This window comes from Saimiri boliviensis, chromosome 7 (assembly GCF_048565385.1).
Source record: "Saimiri boliviensis isolate mSaiBol1 chromosome 7, mSaiBol1.pri, whole genome shotgun sequence".
Lineage (NCBI taxonomy): Eukaryota > Metazoa > Chordata > Mammalia > Primates > Cebidae > Saimiri > Saimiri boliviensis.
The window spans coordinates 37,285,035-37,300,893 of NC_133455.1; the positions used below are offsets into that span (position 1 = coordinate 37,285,035).

The window sequence follows — 15,859 nt, forward strand, 5'->3', positions numbered from 1 at the left end:
TAAAGAAAGGCTATCACCTGAGCGTGAGGCTGAGCGAAGAACTGTTAAAATGTTGAGGGACTTGAAAGTATGAAATAGTCATCTAAGAAAAAGGAAGAATACATGAATTAGAGGTATACAGGAAGAGTTCCAGACAGCATGATGGGTTCACTCAAAGTGGGATCACTCATCACATCACTGTCGTTTCTCTCCAGCCTCATCAGCCTGCTTGGACGAAGCTTTGGAGCAGGTGGGAGAGTTGGATTTAATGAGGATAGAGATTTTGTCAAGAGAAAGGCACAAGGAAGTTGATGCATGTGTGAGAGTCATGGTAATGATGGATCACAGAATTTAAACACACCTATCACTCTCATAACATTTTCTACACTGTGCTAAAATTACTGTGTCTTTGCCACTGTTCCCAAAGCAGAAGCTGTGTCACTGGTCCGTCCATTCATCCACAGTTCACAAACCAGGGATGAATGCACAAAATCCATCCCGCAGATGTGTTTTATTTGACCCATACAGCGATGGGGGAAAAAATGTGAGCAAATATCTAAAAAGCATGAAGTTTGATATCAACAAATTCATTTACATGAGTTTTTTTCAGAGCCTTACTACTTACCCAATGTGTACGCAGTCACACCCAGACTAATTCACTCATTTAAATCACCTGCCTATAGCCAAGTGTGGTGGCACATGCCTGCAGTTCCAGCTACTCAGGAGGCTGAGGAGGGAGGATCACTTGAGCCTGGGAGTTCAAGGCTGAAGTGTACTATGATCGTGCCACAGCACTCTAGCCTGGGTGACAGAGCAAGCCCATCTGTAAAAAAATAAAATCAATCTGCTTGGCACAGAACAAAAATTCATATGGTTGGTTTTGCCAAAGAGAAGGGGTTAAAAAAAAAGTCTGGGCCAGGCGCGGTGGCTCAAGCCTGTAATCCCAGCACTTTGGGAGGCCGAGGCGGGTGGATCACGAGGTCGAGAGATCGAGACCATCGTAGTCAACATGGTGAAACCCCGTCTCTACTAAAAGTGCAAAAAATTAGCTGGGCATGGTGGCACGTGCCTGTAATCCCAGCTACTCCGGAGGCTGAGGCAGGAGAATTGCCTGAGCCCAGGAGGCGGAGGTTGCAGTGAGCCGAGACCGCGCCATTGCACTCCAGCCTGGGTAACAAGGGCGAAACTCCGTCTCAAAAAAAAAAAAGTCTGGAGAATAAGGCAATCCGGAGATTTGTATAGCTTTTCCTAGGGTTGGCTCTGTGAGGGAACATATATTTTGACACGTATAAATGCATACAATTCTACCTCAGATAACTTTCAAAGGAAGCTGCTCGTTTCCCTAAGCACAGAATTGATCACAGAGTCATTCCTCCCAGAAAACTGTTAAGTTGTTAGGTTTTCAGTAGATATTTAAAATGTTTTACTTTGAGGCAGGTGGATCACTTGAGGGCAGGAGTTCAAGAGCAGCCTGGCCAACATGGCAAAACCTCATCTCTACTAAAAATATAAAAGTTAGCCAGGGGTGGTGGGGTGCACCTGTAGTCCCAGCTACTTGGGAGGCTGAGGCAGAAGAATCACTTGAACCTAGGAGGTGGAGGTTGCAGTGAGCCGAGATCATGCCATTGTACCCCAGCCTGGGTAACAGAGTGAGACTGTCTCAAAAAATAAAAATAAAATGTTTAACTTCTTGATCATAGGTAGTCTCACATTAAAAGTTTTGCACCTCATTCAGATCCCTCTATTTGCCCAAAGACACAGTGAGGACCCCACCCCTGACCTGGCCTCCCACAGGCAGAATACCACCCATACACCTCTCTCACCCTTCCCTCTCCCTCCCAATCAAAATTTAACCACGTGCTTCCACCTTTCTTCAGGACAGGATAAACTTACCTAACTCATTCATTTGTACTAAGGTATTAGCACTAATAAGAGCTTACCAAATTATCTCCTCCCAGGTTTTCATTTTACCCTGGGACCTTACCTTGTTTAGTAATATGGGCATTTTTGATCCCCAAAACCGGGCCAAGGACATTTGGCCTCTCCCGGCATCCCCAGCACACCAACACAACAAAGGCCTACTGTGCAGCTTCTCGTGTAGAAATAAGTCTCATCTTAATTATGTGAAGGCTGATATTTAACAAATAGAGGGAAAATTATTCACTATGAGGCTAGTCAGAATTATAATTGTCTTGCACGGTTTAGTGACTAACGATAATCTTAAGACCATATTTTTGTCTTAAATTTAATACAATGCTATGGGCATAAGCAAATTTTTTTTTTTTTTTTTTTTTTTTTTTTTTTTTTTTTGAGACGGAGTTTCGCTCTTGTTACCCAGGCTGGAGTGCAATGGCACGATCTCGGCTCACCGCAACCTCCGCCTCCTGGGTTCAGGCAATTCTCCTGCCTCAGCCTCCTGAGTAGCTGGGATTACAGGCACGCGCCACCATGCCCAGCTAATTTTTTATATTTTTAGTAGAGATGGGGTTTCACCATGTTGACCAGGTTGGTCTCGATCTCTCGACCTCGTGATCCACCCGCCTCGGCCTCCCAAAGTGCTGGGATTACAGGCTTGAGCCACCGCGCCCGGCCTAGGCATAAGCAAATAAATGTTTAAGTCGCTGGGCGCGGTGGCTCAAGCCTGTAATCCCAGCACTTTGGGAGGCCGAGGCGGGTGGATCACGAGGTCAAGAGATCGAGACCATCCTGGTCAACATGGTGAAACCCCGTTTCTACTAAAAATACAAAAATTAGCTGGGCATGGTGGCGTGTGCCTGTAATCCCAGCTACTCAGGAGGCTGAGGCAGGAGAATTGCCTGAACCCAGGAGGCGGAGGTTGCGGTGAGCCGAGATTGCGTCACTGCACTCCAGGCTGGGTAACAAGAGCGAAACTCCGTCTCAAAAAAAAAAAAAAAAAAAAAAAGTTTAAGTCATCCTTTAATACTACCACTGATTTTTAAGAAGAGATTATTTCATAGGCATTTAATGGTGAATTTATATAAATTTCCTTCTGTGATCATTCCTGTGGCATTTTGGGGTTTTCATCCAAATAGAAAAAATAAAACTTTATACTTGTGAAAAAGATACTATTACATGTCACTTTTTAAAGCTTTTTATTTCCCTACAATGCCTGGTTTATCCTTCATTATTTTTCTAAAGATTAGCAGCCACATATTTAGGACATTTTAAAACATCCAAGGACCAGGAACAGTGGCTCATGCCTGTAATCCCAGTACTTTGGGAGGCCAAGGCAGGTGAATCGCCTGAGGTCAGGAGTTTGAAACCAGCCTGGCCAACATGGTGAAACTCCATCTCTACTAAGAATACAAAAATTAGCCAGGTGTGATGGCAGGTACCTGTAGTGTCTCAACTGCTCGGAAAGGTGAGACAGGAGAATCCCTTGAACTTGGGAGGTGAAGGTTGCAGTGAGCTGAGATCACTGCACTCCAGCCTGGGAGATAAGAGACTATCTCAAAAAAATCCAAGAAATTCATATCAAGTATTCATTATGTTTAATTCTTTAAACACCAATTTCAAAACCAAAAGTAAAATAAAATAGATAGGGACTATCTACTTTACACATAACTTCCCTTGCCCTGAAAAGTCTCTCTCAGAAATGTGGTTTTCAAGGCTGGGTGCAGTGGCTCATGCCTGTAATCCCAACACTTTGGGAGGCCAAGGCAGGTGGACCATTTGAGCTCAGAAGTCCAAGACTACCCTGGGCAACATGGTAAAACCCCATCTCTACAAAAAAAAATACAAAAATTAGCTGGGTGTAGTGGCATGTACATGTAGTCCCAGCTTCTTGGGGGGCACAGATGGGAGGATTGCTGGAGCCTGGGAGGTCAAGGCTGCAGTGAGCTAAGATCATGTCATGGCACTGCTGGGTGGCAGAAAAAAAAAAATGTGGTTTTTCTAGGAGTCATTCACTGGTTAGCTAAGAAAAGGGAGGCTTACAGACACTATTTACTGATTACTAAATCCATGATTGCTACCACGAGGTACCTTGGCCTAAAAAGAAGCAACCTTAAGATTTCAGAGAAAAGCGGATTGATCATCCTAGCTCTTACACATGAAGAATTGTTAGCTCTTTTTATTGTATGTATACATCCTGAATAGACAGTTTGTGGTTTCCTTTAAGTGATGCAATATCACACTCCATTGATGGCTGCCTACTGTGTAACTTTCTTGCCTTTTACAACCCAGGAGACACACTGCAGGATTTCAATTTCCAAATGGTTTGGCAAGATGTAAATAATCATGCAAACATCTATAGTTATCCACGTACACTTTCCTCATTCTACTACTTTTTAAAAAATGGGTTTTAAAACATGTATAAAGTTTAAAAGTAAAACTTGGGTACTCCAATAATCTCTCCCTCATGAAACATTACTAGTATCTTTTTTGGCATGGTTTACTAAAACTTTAAGAGTTGATATTTCCACCTCTAATGCCATTCCTTTTCTCTCTCTTTCTCCTTCTGCCTTTCCAGATCCTTTTTCTCCCTAATATAAGACACAGAAACTAAAATACTATTGCTGTGTTTCTCAGAGTAACAGAATTAATTCTAACCTTTATAGCATGTGTCCCTGAATTGACTATTACTTTAGTGCAGAAGAAAAACTTGATTTAAGGGAATACTACTTATATTCTGAGTGAGGTTCTGTATCAATTGCTATAGAGGTTGTAAATATGAACAAAAGTCTGTTCTTGACTTCAAATGGGCTTTACAGGGTAATAGTAACTCTAAGAGAGATAATATTATAAATACACTGACTTTTCTCCTTACAGTTTAGGCAGTTTCCATGGGCAAAACCTCATTTAATTCCTAAAACATTCTTGTGAGGAAGATAGGACAGATACTATTTTCCAAACTCTACAAATGAGAAGGAGATTTTTAAAATCCTGAAAAGATTGCAAATAACTAGACAGACAAATTGTTATAACTAGATAAATGTGTTCTAATTGTGTGTGTGTGTGTGTGTGTGTGTGTGTGTGTGTGTGTGTTCTGCTCTCACCACCTCCCATAGCTTATCCTTGGAAAGAAAGTACCTTGGCTTAGCAAAACACCTATCCCACTGACCTGTCACAATATTTAAAATGTCATTTTAGAAATTCCATACTCTGGGTGTCTACAGGAGGTTCCATTAGAACAGTCTTAGAGAGAAATGAAAAAAAAAAACACTAAAACACTAATAATATATAAGTAGATAACTTTACTACATAACTGAGCTCCTTAGATAATGACAGGTTGGGGACAGGTATGGTGGCTCTTGCTTGTAACCCCAGCACTTTGGGAGGCTGAGGCACAAGGATTGCTTGAGGCCAGGAGTTTGAGACCAGCCTGGGTAACGCAGGGGATTCTCACTCCCCACCCCCCACAACCCCCTCCCACAACACAAACATCTCTACAAAAAATCAATTAGCCAGACGTCATGTCACATGCCTGTGGTTCTAGTTACACAGGCAACTGAGGTGGGAGGATTGCTTGAGCCTGAGAGGTCAAGGCTGCAGAGAGCCATGATCACACCACTGCACTCCAGTCTGGTAACAAAATCCTGTCTCCATTTAAAAAAAGGGAGAGAGAGAGAGATAATGAAAGTTTGGGGTAGCTGTCCTGAACAAAATGGGAAAAGTTTTGATGGAAGAGAAGAGAGACAGATTGCAATAAAGCCCTAGACACAGCAGCCTGAGGATCCCTGTAAAACTGAGTATAGGGTGGAGGTGGAGTGGATGTTTAATAGGGGAGAGAAATTGGCTCTCTTCACAATTTTGCTTCCATTAATACCTAAACCCTGGGGCTCCATTTCAATTTCCAGTAGGCCTATGTTGGAAATTCACCTCTAAGGTACAAGTTTCCCTGGCACACCACCAATTACATAATCGTCTTTTAAAAGCAAGTCAACTTTGGTACTATCTACTCAGCTGGCATTCACCTTCCTTACCTGGTACCATCCTCATTCTTAGAATTAAAGAAAAAAGGCCAGGCGCGGTGGCTCACGCCCGTAATCCCAACACTTTGGGAGGCCAAGGCGGGTGGATCACGAGGTCAAGAGATGGAGACCATCCTGGCCAACATAGTGAAACCCCGTCTCCACTGAAATACAAAAATTAGCTGGGTGTGATGGCGCGCACCTGCAGTCCCAGGTACTCGGGAGGCGGAGGCAGAATTGCTTGAACCCGGGAGGTTGCCGTGAGCCGAGATCGTGCCACTGCACTCCAGAGTGGCGTCTGGCGACAGAGCAAGACTCTGTCTCAAAAAAAGAAGAAGAAAGAAGAAGAAAAATAAAAGGAAAAGAAAAAAGGCGAATCCTATCGCCCCTTCTACTCACTTTCCTCTCTGTTCACTCACTGAGACCACATCTTACATCCGACGTTCTTTTTCCCAAACGACTCTCTCTACTCCTTTCTTTCATAGCTGCGATAAATTTAAGGTCGTTTGGGTTCCTCTCATTTAAAAAGTTCAACAGAAGTGTGTTGCAACACCTTAATCAAAGTTTAGGGCTAAGCTCTTTAGCGTTACTTTACCCACTTCCTCCGCTCAATCCTTCATCTCCTAACCATTGAAATGAAGGCTATGAATATCTCCAGTCTTAGCACGGTGCCGGGCATGTAGGTGTTCAAATGTTCATTTAACCAATGTTAAATGAATCTCAGTTAACAGCACTGTCTGTAAAATGAAATTTCTTAAAAGTCGATTCCTAAAGTTTAAAAAGCTCATACATTTTTTAGTCTGCAATTGCAATTCCTGAAATCTTCTTCTATTCATGAAAGACTGTACTACGAAATTCTAAAAACCGACATAAAGCGTAAAAAGCCACTCGGAGGTTTATGAAATTTACCATGTTCTGTCTTCTTTTAATTCATTCATAATCTTCTCTCAGGATACAAGGAGCAAAACTAGTTTGTGTTGTACCTTAGAATCGAGGAGTTACACACTCATTAGGTTTCAGAATCGTTAAAATTTTATCTAGTTTAGGAAGCTGCTTACCTTGGAAGGGCAAATTGCCATTTCTCGTCTTCTGGGCACCAGGGACGCAAGGGAAGCCCCCCTGAACATCACTTCCACGCCCCCATATTATGCTAAGGAACTTCTAGTTGACTCCTTAGGCATTTCAGCAGTGTTTTTGGCCGGTACTAGGAACTGAGGTATAGAAAGGGAGCAAGTGCAGAGTCCCGGCCCCAAAGAGGTTACGATGCAAATAGACCCAGGCTCGGAACTCGGAACAAAAGCGGTGACTGCATAATAAGGCACTGCTGGGGGTGGGGGATGGGGAGCTGCATGCCGGTTGTTACTTCAGGAAAGCGGTTTCCAGGAGGTGAGAGTTTAAGCCAGACCTGAAAGAGGTTGATTTGTAATGATTTGCAGGAGGCCACTGGAGGCAGCGGCCAGGGTTTCCACTTAGGAGATCAACGTCTCCCGTGGTGGAAAAGTGAGAGGTCATACAAGGACTGGCTTCTGAGTGTCCAAAGGTCGACCTGGGGAAAGATTGATTTTGAGGTTTTAATAGGTAAGTCTGGGGACATCATTGAAGGTGGGCAGGGAAGGAGGCTTTTTTTTTTTTTTTTTTTTTTTAACGTTAGAGTAAAAAACTATAGATTCGATGAGACAGGGAAAATACAAACAGGAAAAGTTAAGGGGAAGAATGATGATGATTGTTATGTAAAAATAAATTTGCAATAGAGAGGTTCTGGAGCTCAGGAAATGAGCTAGAGCATGCTATAATTAAGGCCTAGGTAGTGAGGATCAGGAATAAAATGGTAGCTGAGGAAATTTCAAAGTTGAAATAAGCAGTAATAAGAATGAAAAAAGGCTAAACTACGAACATCTGCTCCTTAATTACTAACATTAGAAACGAGAATTTCTTGTCTCTCCTCTTCCCACTCCGCACCTCTTCCTAGCTTACATCATTGTATTCAAGGCAGTTTATTGAAGACACTGTTCAGCACTCTCCACATTATCCCTTACACAGCTTGCCTTTGCTTTTCTTCCCATTTCACTCTTTCTCTTCCTTTATTCACATCATTTTAGTCCTTAAAAGACCTCTCCCAATTACTAGATCGGAGGGAGGCAAACTAAGACTCTTCATATCTCCCAAATGACCTTCCAGAATGGTTTTATGGCATTATAATAGGAACGCAAGAGTGTTTATTTTTCTTTTATCAATATTTTGCTTTCAAGGAATTACAGGAAAAATCCTATTGCATGCCAGAAATACTTACATTTTAAATTTTTCATCTTAAGAGATGACTACATGTAATACTTTTAATGCATTTTAGGAATTCAGGTGGTGGACAAAAGTACAAGACAGGAGTTAGATGTTTTGAGTGGGAGGAGTACACTGGGGCCATTATTGAATCAGAATTATTATGCACTTAAATATATAGAAAAAAAGAATGAAATGAGTATTAAACTAGGCAAATTTATCCCTTATCTTTACTCTTTATTTCATGACTACATTTTAAGCAGTTGTAACCTTCGTACATATTTGGTATTTTTTCAAATATGAATTGATTAGACACTTGCTATTTTGTTATCTATTTTGTTAACATAAGAACTTCCTGTGTTACTATGTCAGATTTTTTTTTTTTTTTTTTTTTTTTTTTTAAATGAAGTTTCACTCTTACTGCCCAGGCTGGAGTGCAATGGCGCCATCTCGGCTTATTGCAACCTCCGCCTCCCGGGTTCAAGCGATTCTCCTGCCTCCCCCTCCCGAGGAGCTGGAATTACAGACTTCCGACACCACTCCCAGCTAATGTTTCATATTTTTAGTAGAGACCGGGTTTCATTATGTTGGCCAGGCTGGTCTCAAACTCGTGACCTCAAGCGATCCACCGGCCTCCGCTTCCCAAAGTGCTGGGATTACAGGCGTCAGCCACCGCGCCCGGCCTCGACCTCAGATCTTAATTAGTCATTTCCTTTTAGTTAGAATCCCGCCCCACTCCTTCCCGCCTTCAGTTTTTCAATGTTTGGATAATTTGCTGTGAATACCTTTGAGCACCCATTTCTTTATTCAGCTCATACCACTGAAAGATACTACTCATAATAAAATTGTTGATTAAAAGATAAGAACCATTTTATAGCTTGTCTTACATATTGCAAAATTTTGCACTGTATTGATGTATTACTAACTTTGCATCTTTGTCTCTTTTTAAGCTCTCCTAGGACAGTTTTCACATTTTCAGTATACTCCACAGGGTGGCCAAAGTAGAATTGGCGCATCACTGAGTATAGGTTCAGCTAAAAACGGCAATCTGGCTCCGAGCTGAGCACAAAGAATCCAATAAATATTAATGGATTAACTTTCAGGTACCTCAGCCTTGACTTGCCTGGAAGATTTCCCCTCCATCTATTTCTTCTCTTTCTTTTCGGTATCTACCTCATTATTTAAATGGGCAATTTCGGGTTAGGCAGTTCTGGATAGCAGTGCCTATCCTGTGCCCGTTCTGGAACCTCTCTCGCCTTTTTGCTGTGCAAGGAAGCCCAATTCACAGCCGTCATCGCCACTAAAGTTACACCAGGGGTCATCTCAAGAAGGAAACATTTTCTGTGAGAATTTCTATGCAAGTGAAGTGGGGAAGGCTTTAAAGATAACGGAAGTGGCAAGCGTTTCTCCCAAACAATTCGACGCTGTATAAATCACAGAAATTCCGGGAAGGACTAACGACGTCCGTGGATGATTCTGCGGCTCACAGGCACACAGGGCACACTGGGTTTCCCCTCCCCGGCCCCGACCGCCGCCGCAGGTGCGAAGCCCGCCGGGGTAGGCAGCCCTTGCTGTCCCCGCGGAGCCGGCGCGGGGGCGGGGCCGTCGGAGGGGGCGGGGCCTGCCGCGCGTCACCGCTGTCGTGGCCGCAGGACCGGGTCTCCGCGGCCGCCGAACCGGGGGACTGGGGACCTGGGTGAGCGCCAAGATGGCCGCCCCGGCTCGGGCTGGTGAGTGTGCACGAGGGCGCGCGGCCGCGGCGATGCGCAGAGTGGGGCCCCCTGCGGGAGCGGACGTGCGACTGCGGCCCCCGGGGCCAGGAGGCACCTGGCGGCGTGTTCCCGCCGCGCGGGACGCTGGGGGGTCCTGAGGGCGGGGAAGACCGGAGCTGCGGGCGCGCGGAGGGGAGCCAGCCGAGGGCGCGCGGCGGCGGCGGGTCCGGCGATTTTTGAATTGGCATCCCTGGGAAGTTTCGGTGGGTTCTGCGGCGCTCCGGCCCGGTCCCGGCGGCCGCCTCCGAGCGCCCGCAGATGCCGCGGGCTGGAGGGGCGGGCTGGGGGAGAAGGGGCGCGGGCGGGGGCTCGGGGGACGCGGAGGGGCTGGCGCGGGCTGGGCTCTGTGTGGAGCACGCACCGCCCGGGTCTAGCCGCATCCTCCCTGCCGCCGGGTACAGCGAGGTGATGCTCTAAGCCCCGGGGCGCTTCGGGAGGGCGGTTTGGCGCTTGGTTTAGAAGGAATGCGCTTCCCGGCGTCTTGCCCGCCTACTCTCCATCGGTCGGTCCCGGCACCTGCTGCAGCTTAAGATCCCACTGCTTGAAAATCTGCTTCCTAAAACCATTCCCGATAGCCTTCGATGAGAAAGAAATGCCATGTGACTGAATTCATTATGTGGGATAAGAAACCTGTCCGTGTGAGAGGAGGGGAAGCCTTTACTCTGTTAAATTTTAAGAGTAGGTAAGACACCATCCCCTGCCCCCAGGAAAAAAGAAAGTGAAACATAGTAATTGTTTCAAATGCAAGTTTCAGCTGTTAAATTCTACTGATAGCTGGATAATTTCTTAGTTTTAATGTTAGAGGCAAAACCGTTTAGGAATTCTTGGGAAATTCACTTTTTCCTCAGACCAACCCCCCAAGTCCCCCACTCCCGCCACCTTTTAAATCTTAATTTTTGTATCTAGGAAAGAAACGGGGATTGTGAAATTAGCATGGAAATAAGACCTTCAGGTCCTGCACTTGAATCCCTTATTATCTGTTAAGTAGCTGCCTGTGGGGGTGAAAGTGACTTTTGGGGCCTGGAATTCCATTTTGAGTTGTGTTCAAAACGAGCATTTTCTGTAAACAAGGAAAAAGAATGGGCTGTTCACTGTGGTGAAGTTCGGAAAGCCAAATAGGAGTTAAGCACATGTTTATTTCATAATCTCAATGAGATTCAATATTCAGTTGCCTTGAAAGAGATGAAAGTTTGTATTCTTGGAACCCTAAACGTTTTGTTCTTAATTCGGCAGGCATCTCGGGATATTTGAAAGAGCTTTTTTTTTTTTTTTTGAGACGGAGTTTCACTTGTTACCCGGGCTGGAGTGCAACGGCGGGATCTCGGCTCACCGCAACCTCCGCCTCCTGGGTTGAGGCAGTTCTCCTGCCTCAGCCTCCTGAGTAGCTGGGATTACAGGAATGTGCCACCATGCCCAGCTAAGTGTTTTGTATTTTTAGTAGAGACGGGGTTTCACCATGTTGACCACGATGGTCTCGATCTCTTGACCTCGTGATCCACCCGCCTCGGCCTCCCAAAGTGCTGGGATTACAGGCTTGAGCCACCGTGCCCGGCTGAAAGAGCTTTTAAACGTTTTGGCACTTGCAGGTTTTCTCTCCCCATTCTAGTGTTTTTAGTACTAGCCATTAGTTTTGCATATGTTCCATGTCAAATATTTTAGTCCAGTATTTATCACTGTGGACTATTCAAATTCAAATGTGGAGATATTAGAATATCAAAAAATTAGTCCAGTGCCTACAGTTTAGAAAGTTGAAATGTTTTGACGACTTTGTATATCAGTCTTGTTTTTCTTCCCAAATGTTGTTTGAGATTTTTTAGCTCAAAAAAAGTTTAAGTGATAAGTGAACCCACATTTAGTATAATATACAATGGTACACCTTTTGGAATACTTATAATGGAAAATCTGTTGAAGATTTGGGTTAGATATTTGAAATAAATTTTCTACCTAGTTGTCTTTCTCCTTTTTCTACAGACTTATCTTTTCTGTACTATAAAGAAAGAAAAAGTGTCATACACTCAACCAAATTTTTCCTCTACACATTTGAATCTTACTATTACAGCGTTTTGGTTCTGCATAAGAGAATGTTCTGCTCATTGGGTTGTTTGAAGACAGAGTGTGTTTTATTTGTGTATCTCTAGTACCTGACTGCTTAACATGGGGGAAAAACTCCCGTGAAAGTTTGTTGAATTGGGGTTTTGAATGGTAGAGGTACAAAAGTTTGGCTTCTTGGTAGCCCAAAAAAGAAAAAAAAAGTGCTTTGAAGTTTTTTGTCCTTCCTGCAGTGTTAAGACAGAACAGAGGTGGGGGCCGGATTCTAATGGAGTTGTCTGGTCCAGGGAGATTAACGAGAGGCTGGGATGCTCAGAAGTATCAAGATAGGAAATAATCATGTGCCTGAATAATTCTCTGAATTCAGTAATGGGGAACAGTTTTGCTATTAGGCCCAGCCTAAATAGGCGACAAATAACTGAAATATGTGAGGATTCTGCAAAAAAAAATTGGCTTTTTGGCTAAAAGATCATTGTAAAAGGTGTAGCTGATATTCACAGCAATTTTAGACACCATAGAAAACTTTACTGGGAAGAATTCATTTTTAATGGAGTTTTACATGTCATAGGAAAAAGCTATTTTGTAGTCTAACGATATAATTGTTAGGCTAGATCATAGATGTGCTAGAATGACAGTCCAGGCATTTTATACACAGAATATTTGAATTCGATTTTTGAGACCCATGGTAGGATGCTCAGTATTTTTTTGTTTCTCCCATTGTTATGAAGATAGCTGCAGTAGATTGACGTGTAAATATGTTGACGTCTCACTAATGATAACTGTTTTGGAACAAAATTACTTGTTAGGTAGGAATGAGGTGAGAAATTCAAATAACCTGGAGGCAGAATTGCTTTCAGGCGCTTTATCTTACAACGTGTTCAACTAGATTCAATCTCTGCTGCAGAAGAGGCATGTTAGAGACATGAGGAAGGCCCGAGGGAAAAGGGTGTCCTTTATTGTTTAATGAGTTTCAAGCGAGATAGGGGTAATTATAGATTCTAGATCTCTAAAGGAAGAAAGAATAACCAGGGCCTTTCTAGGGATAAAGGAAAGGAAATACATCATGATTGACATGGAGAGGTGCCAAAGCACATAATGGACATAATAGCAAACCTAAGGGGGAGTAGGGAGGGTTTGAGAGCCCATTGTGTTCATTCGTTGAGTAATTTGTTAATTCAAAAATATTGAACCCCTTTCTGTGTACCAAGCACTATGCTTGACCCTTGGCGTTTTACAAACATTTCTTAAGAGGATAGAGTACTATGGTGATTCCATGAAGTAAATGGAAAATGGAAAACTGCTTATAGGAGTGGGTAAGATTTACCCTAATTACCACAAACTATGGGTAAAGTTGTTTTCATTTTTATTCAAATGCATTTTGGTGGTTAGTAATTCCTAAGGCCTACTTCCTATCGACCATTTCCACCTATCTTTTATTATGGAAAATAACAAATCATACAACTTTTAATAGCCTGTAGGGGATCTGTTTAGTTTGTTACTGTTTAAAGAAAAATGTTTTGTTACAGAAATTATCTTCATTAAAATAAATAGGCAACAAATTCTCCAAACAGGAGATTTCAAGATTTTTTTTTTTAATGAGATGCTTTCTGTGACACTTTTATTTTAAAATTTATTCTATTTTATGCCCAGTGTTACTTATATTTCTTCTTTCTTTAATAGAGGTAGAATGTATATGTGTTTGTGTAAAATATGAATGCCCATTTCTTATGAAAATAGTTTATATCCCAATTATGAAGAGTTTTAAAAATTAAACATTCACAGTAAGATTTGTTAAAAACATCTTAACAAAAAATGTTTGAAAAGTGGTTCATCATATATGAGAGTAGAAAAGTATGTATTGTTCCAAAGTTTAAAGGCTTTTATGTGACATGTTAAGAAGTTTAGATTTAGCTTGTGGTCTTTCAAGACTTTAAACAATCTTAATGTTTATAAAATTGTGGCTATTTTAGAAATAGCTTAATATTTATAAAATTGTGATTATAAGACTAAGATATAAAATGTAAATATTGTATGATGATTATTTGACTAAGAATGAGCTATGGAGGGGAAGCTTCTTCATAGTGAATGAAAATGTTATCTCAGTATCTATTCAGATTTTAACATATAGATTCTTTTTTTCTTTATTTTCTCACACTACACAGCTGTATATATTAATTCTTTTTAGGAATGCATTTTAGCCATTTCCCTCATTCTATCACTTTATTAAATAGTAATTTAATTTGGCTGTTTTTTGTTTTTGTTTTTGTTTGTTTTTTGATGTTTATTCTTCATGGTAACTTCCTGACTTGTATTAAATTGTTGTGGTTTTTTTGTTTTTTATTTTTTGAGGTGGAGTATCGTTATTGTTGCCCAGGCACTCACCGAAACCTCCACCTCCTGGGTTCAGGCGATTATCCTGCCTCAGCCTCCAGAGTAGCTGGGATTACTGATATGTGCCACCACACCCAGCTAATTTTTTGCATTTTTAGTAGAGACGGGGTTTCTCCATGTTGGTCAGGCTGGTCTTGAACTCCCTACCTCAGGTGATCTGCCTGCCTCGGCCTCCTAAAGTGCTGGGGTTACAGGCGTGAGCTATTGCACCCGGCCTTATTAAAATATTTTTTAAAGAAGGAATCTGAAAATTGAGCTACTAATTATACCAATTAGATCTATATTATTTTATTCATACCATTGACCTTTGGTACCTGATACCCTCTTGTAAGAACCTCCAGGGCCTACAGCTGTATAGTCCCTTTCCATGCTTTCTTTCAATGTGTCTTAATAAACTGAGGTAGAAAGGGAGTGGCTGGCTGAAAAGTTTATTATGTCAAAAATAACTAAAATTTACAGTAGAATGTTCGTTTTTGAAGTAAAAAAATTTAGCTACTCTTCTGATTTTTCAGTGATTCTTGTAGCTTTCAAGTAGCTGGGGACTATAGGCATGTACTGCCACATGTGGATTTAAAAAATTATTTTAATAGTGATGAGATCTCACTATATTGTTGGAAAAAAAAAAATCCCTCTTTTTAAACTAGAGACAAGGTCTTGCTATGTTGCCCAGTTTGGGACTGACTGTTTCTTTTCTTTCTTTCTTTTCTTTTTTTTTTTTCTTTTTTTTTTTTTTTTTTTTTTGCCCAGTGTCTCTCTGTCACCCAGGCTGGAATACAGTGGCATGATTTCTGCTCACTTCAGTTTCTGCCTCCCAAGTTCAAGCAATTCTCCTGCCAGCCTCCAGAGTAGCTGGGACTACAGGCGTGCACCACCACACCTGGCTAATTTTTGTATTTTTAGTAGAGACAGGGTTTCACCATATTGGCCAGGCTGGTTTCCACCCGCCTCAGCCTCCCAAAGTGCTGGGATTACAGATGTGAACCACCGTGCCCAGCAGAACTTACTGTTTTCAACCTCTGATTTTTTTGGTCTTTGTTTGTTTTTTGAGACAGAGTCTCGCTCTGTTACCAAGGCCAGAGTGGAGGGCCACGATCTCGGCTCACTGCAACCTCTGCCTCCCAGGTTCAAGCAATTCTCCTGCTTTAGCCTCCTGAGTAGCTGGGATTACAGGTGTACGCCACCATGCCCAACTAATGTATTTTTAGTAGAGATGGGGTTTCACTATATTGGTCAAGCTAGTCTTGAACTCCTGACCTTGTGATTTGCCCACCTCAGCCTCCCAGTAGCTGAGGTTACAGGTGCCCACCACCACGGCCGGCTAATTTTTGTGTTTTTAGTAGAGACAGAGTTTTCACCATGTTGGCCAGGCTGATCTCAAACTTCTCAGATGATCCACCCACCTCGGCCTCCCAAAGTGCTGGGGTTATGGGCACGAGCTACTGCACCTGGCCTGTTTTCAAC

The 15,859-nt window shown here is 42.6% G+C and overlaps 1 protein-coding gene and 1 long non-coding RNA gene across 3 annotated transcripts in view; one reads left to right on the forward strand and one right to left on the reverse strand.

The window, feature by feature from the left end:
* LOC141585086 (uncharacterized) overlaps positions 1-7,168 on the reverse strand; it is a 54,458-nt gene extending 47,290 nt beyond the window's left edge. Inside the window, exon 1 of the long non-coding RNA XR_012518366.1 lies at positions 6,971-7,168. This is a non-coding gene — a long non-coding RNA (uncharacterized LOC141585086). The remainder of the gene's footprint in view (positions 1-6,970) is intronic.
* A 2,669-nt stretch (positions 7,169-9,837) lies between these two features.
* Positions 9,838-15,859, forward strand: part of USP44 (ubiquitin specific peptidase 44) — a 33,861-nt gene continuing 27,839 nt past the window's right edge. The window contains exon 1 of one of the 2 annotated variants that reach the window (XM_074402392.1): positions 9,838-9,916. The gene's annotated coding sequence lies outside the window, so the exon portion shown is untranslated. The remainder of the gene's footprint in view (positions 9,917-15,859) is intronic. The other variant, XM_074402393.1, reaches the window with a different exon arrangement.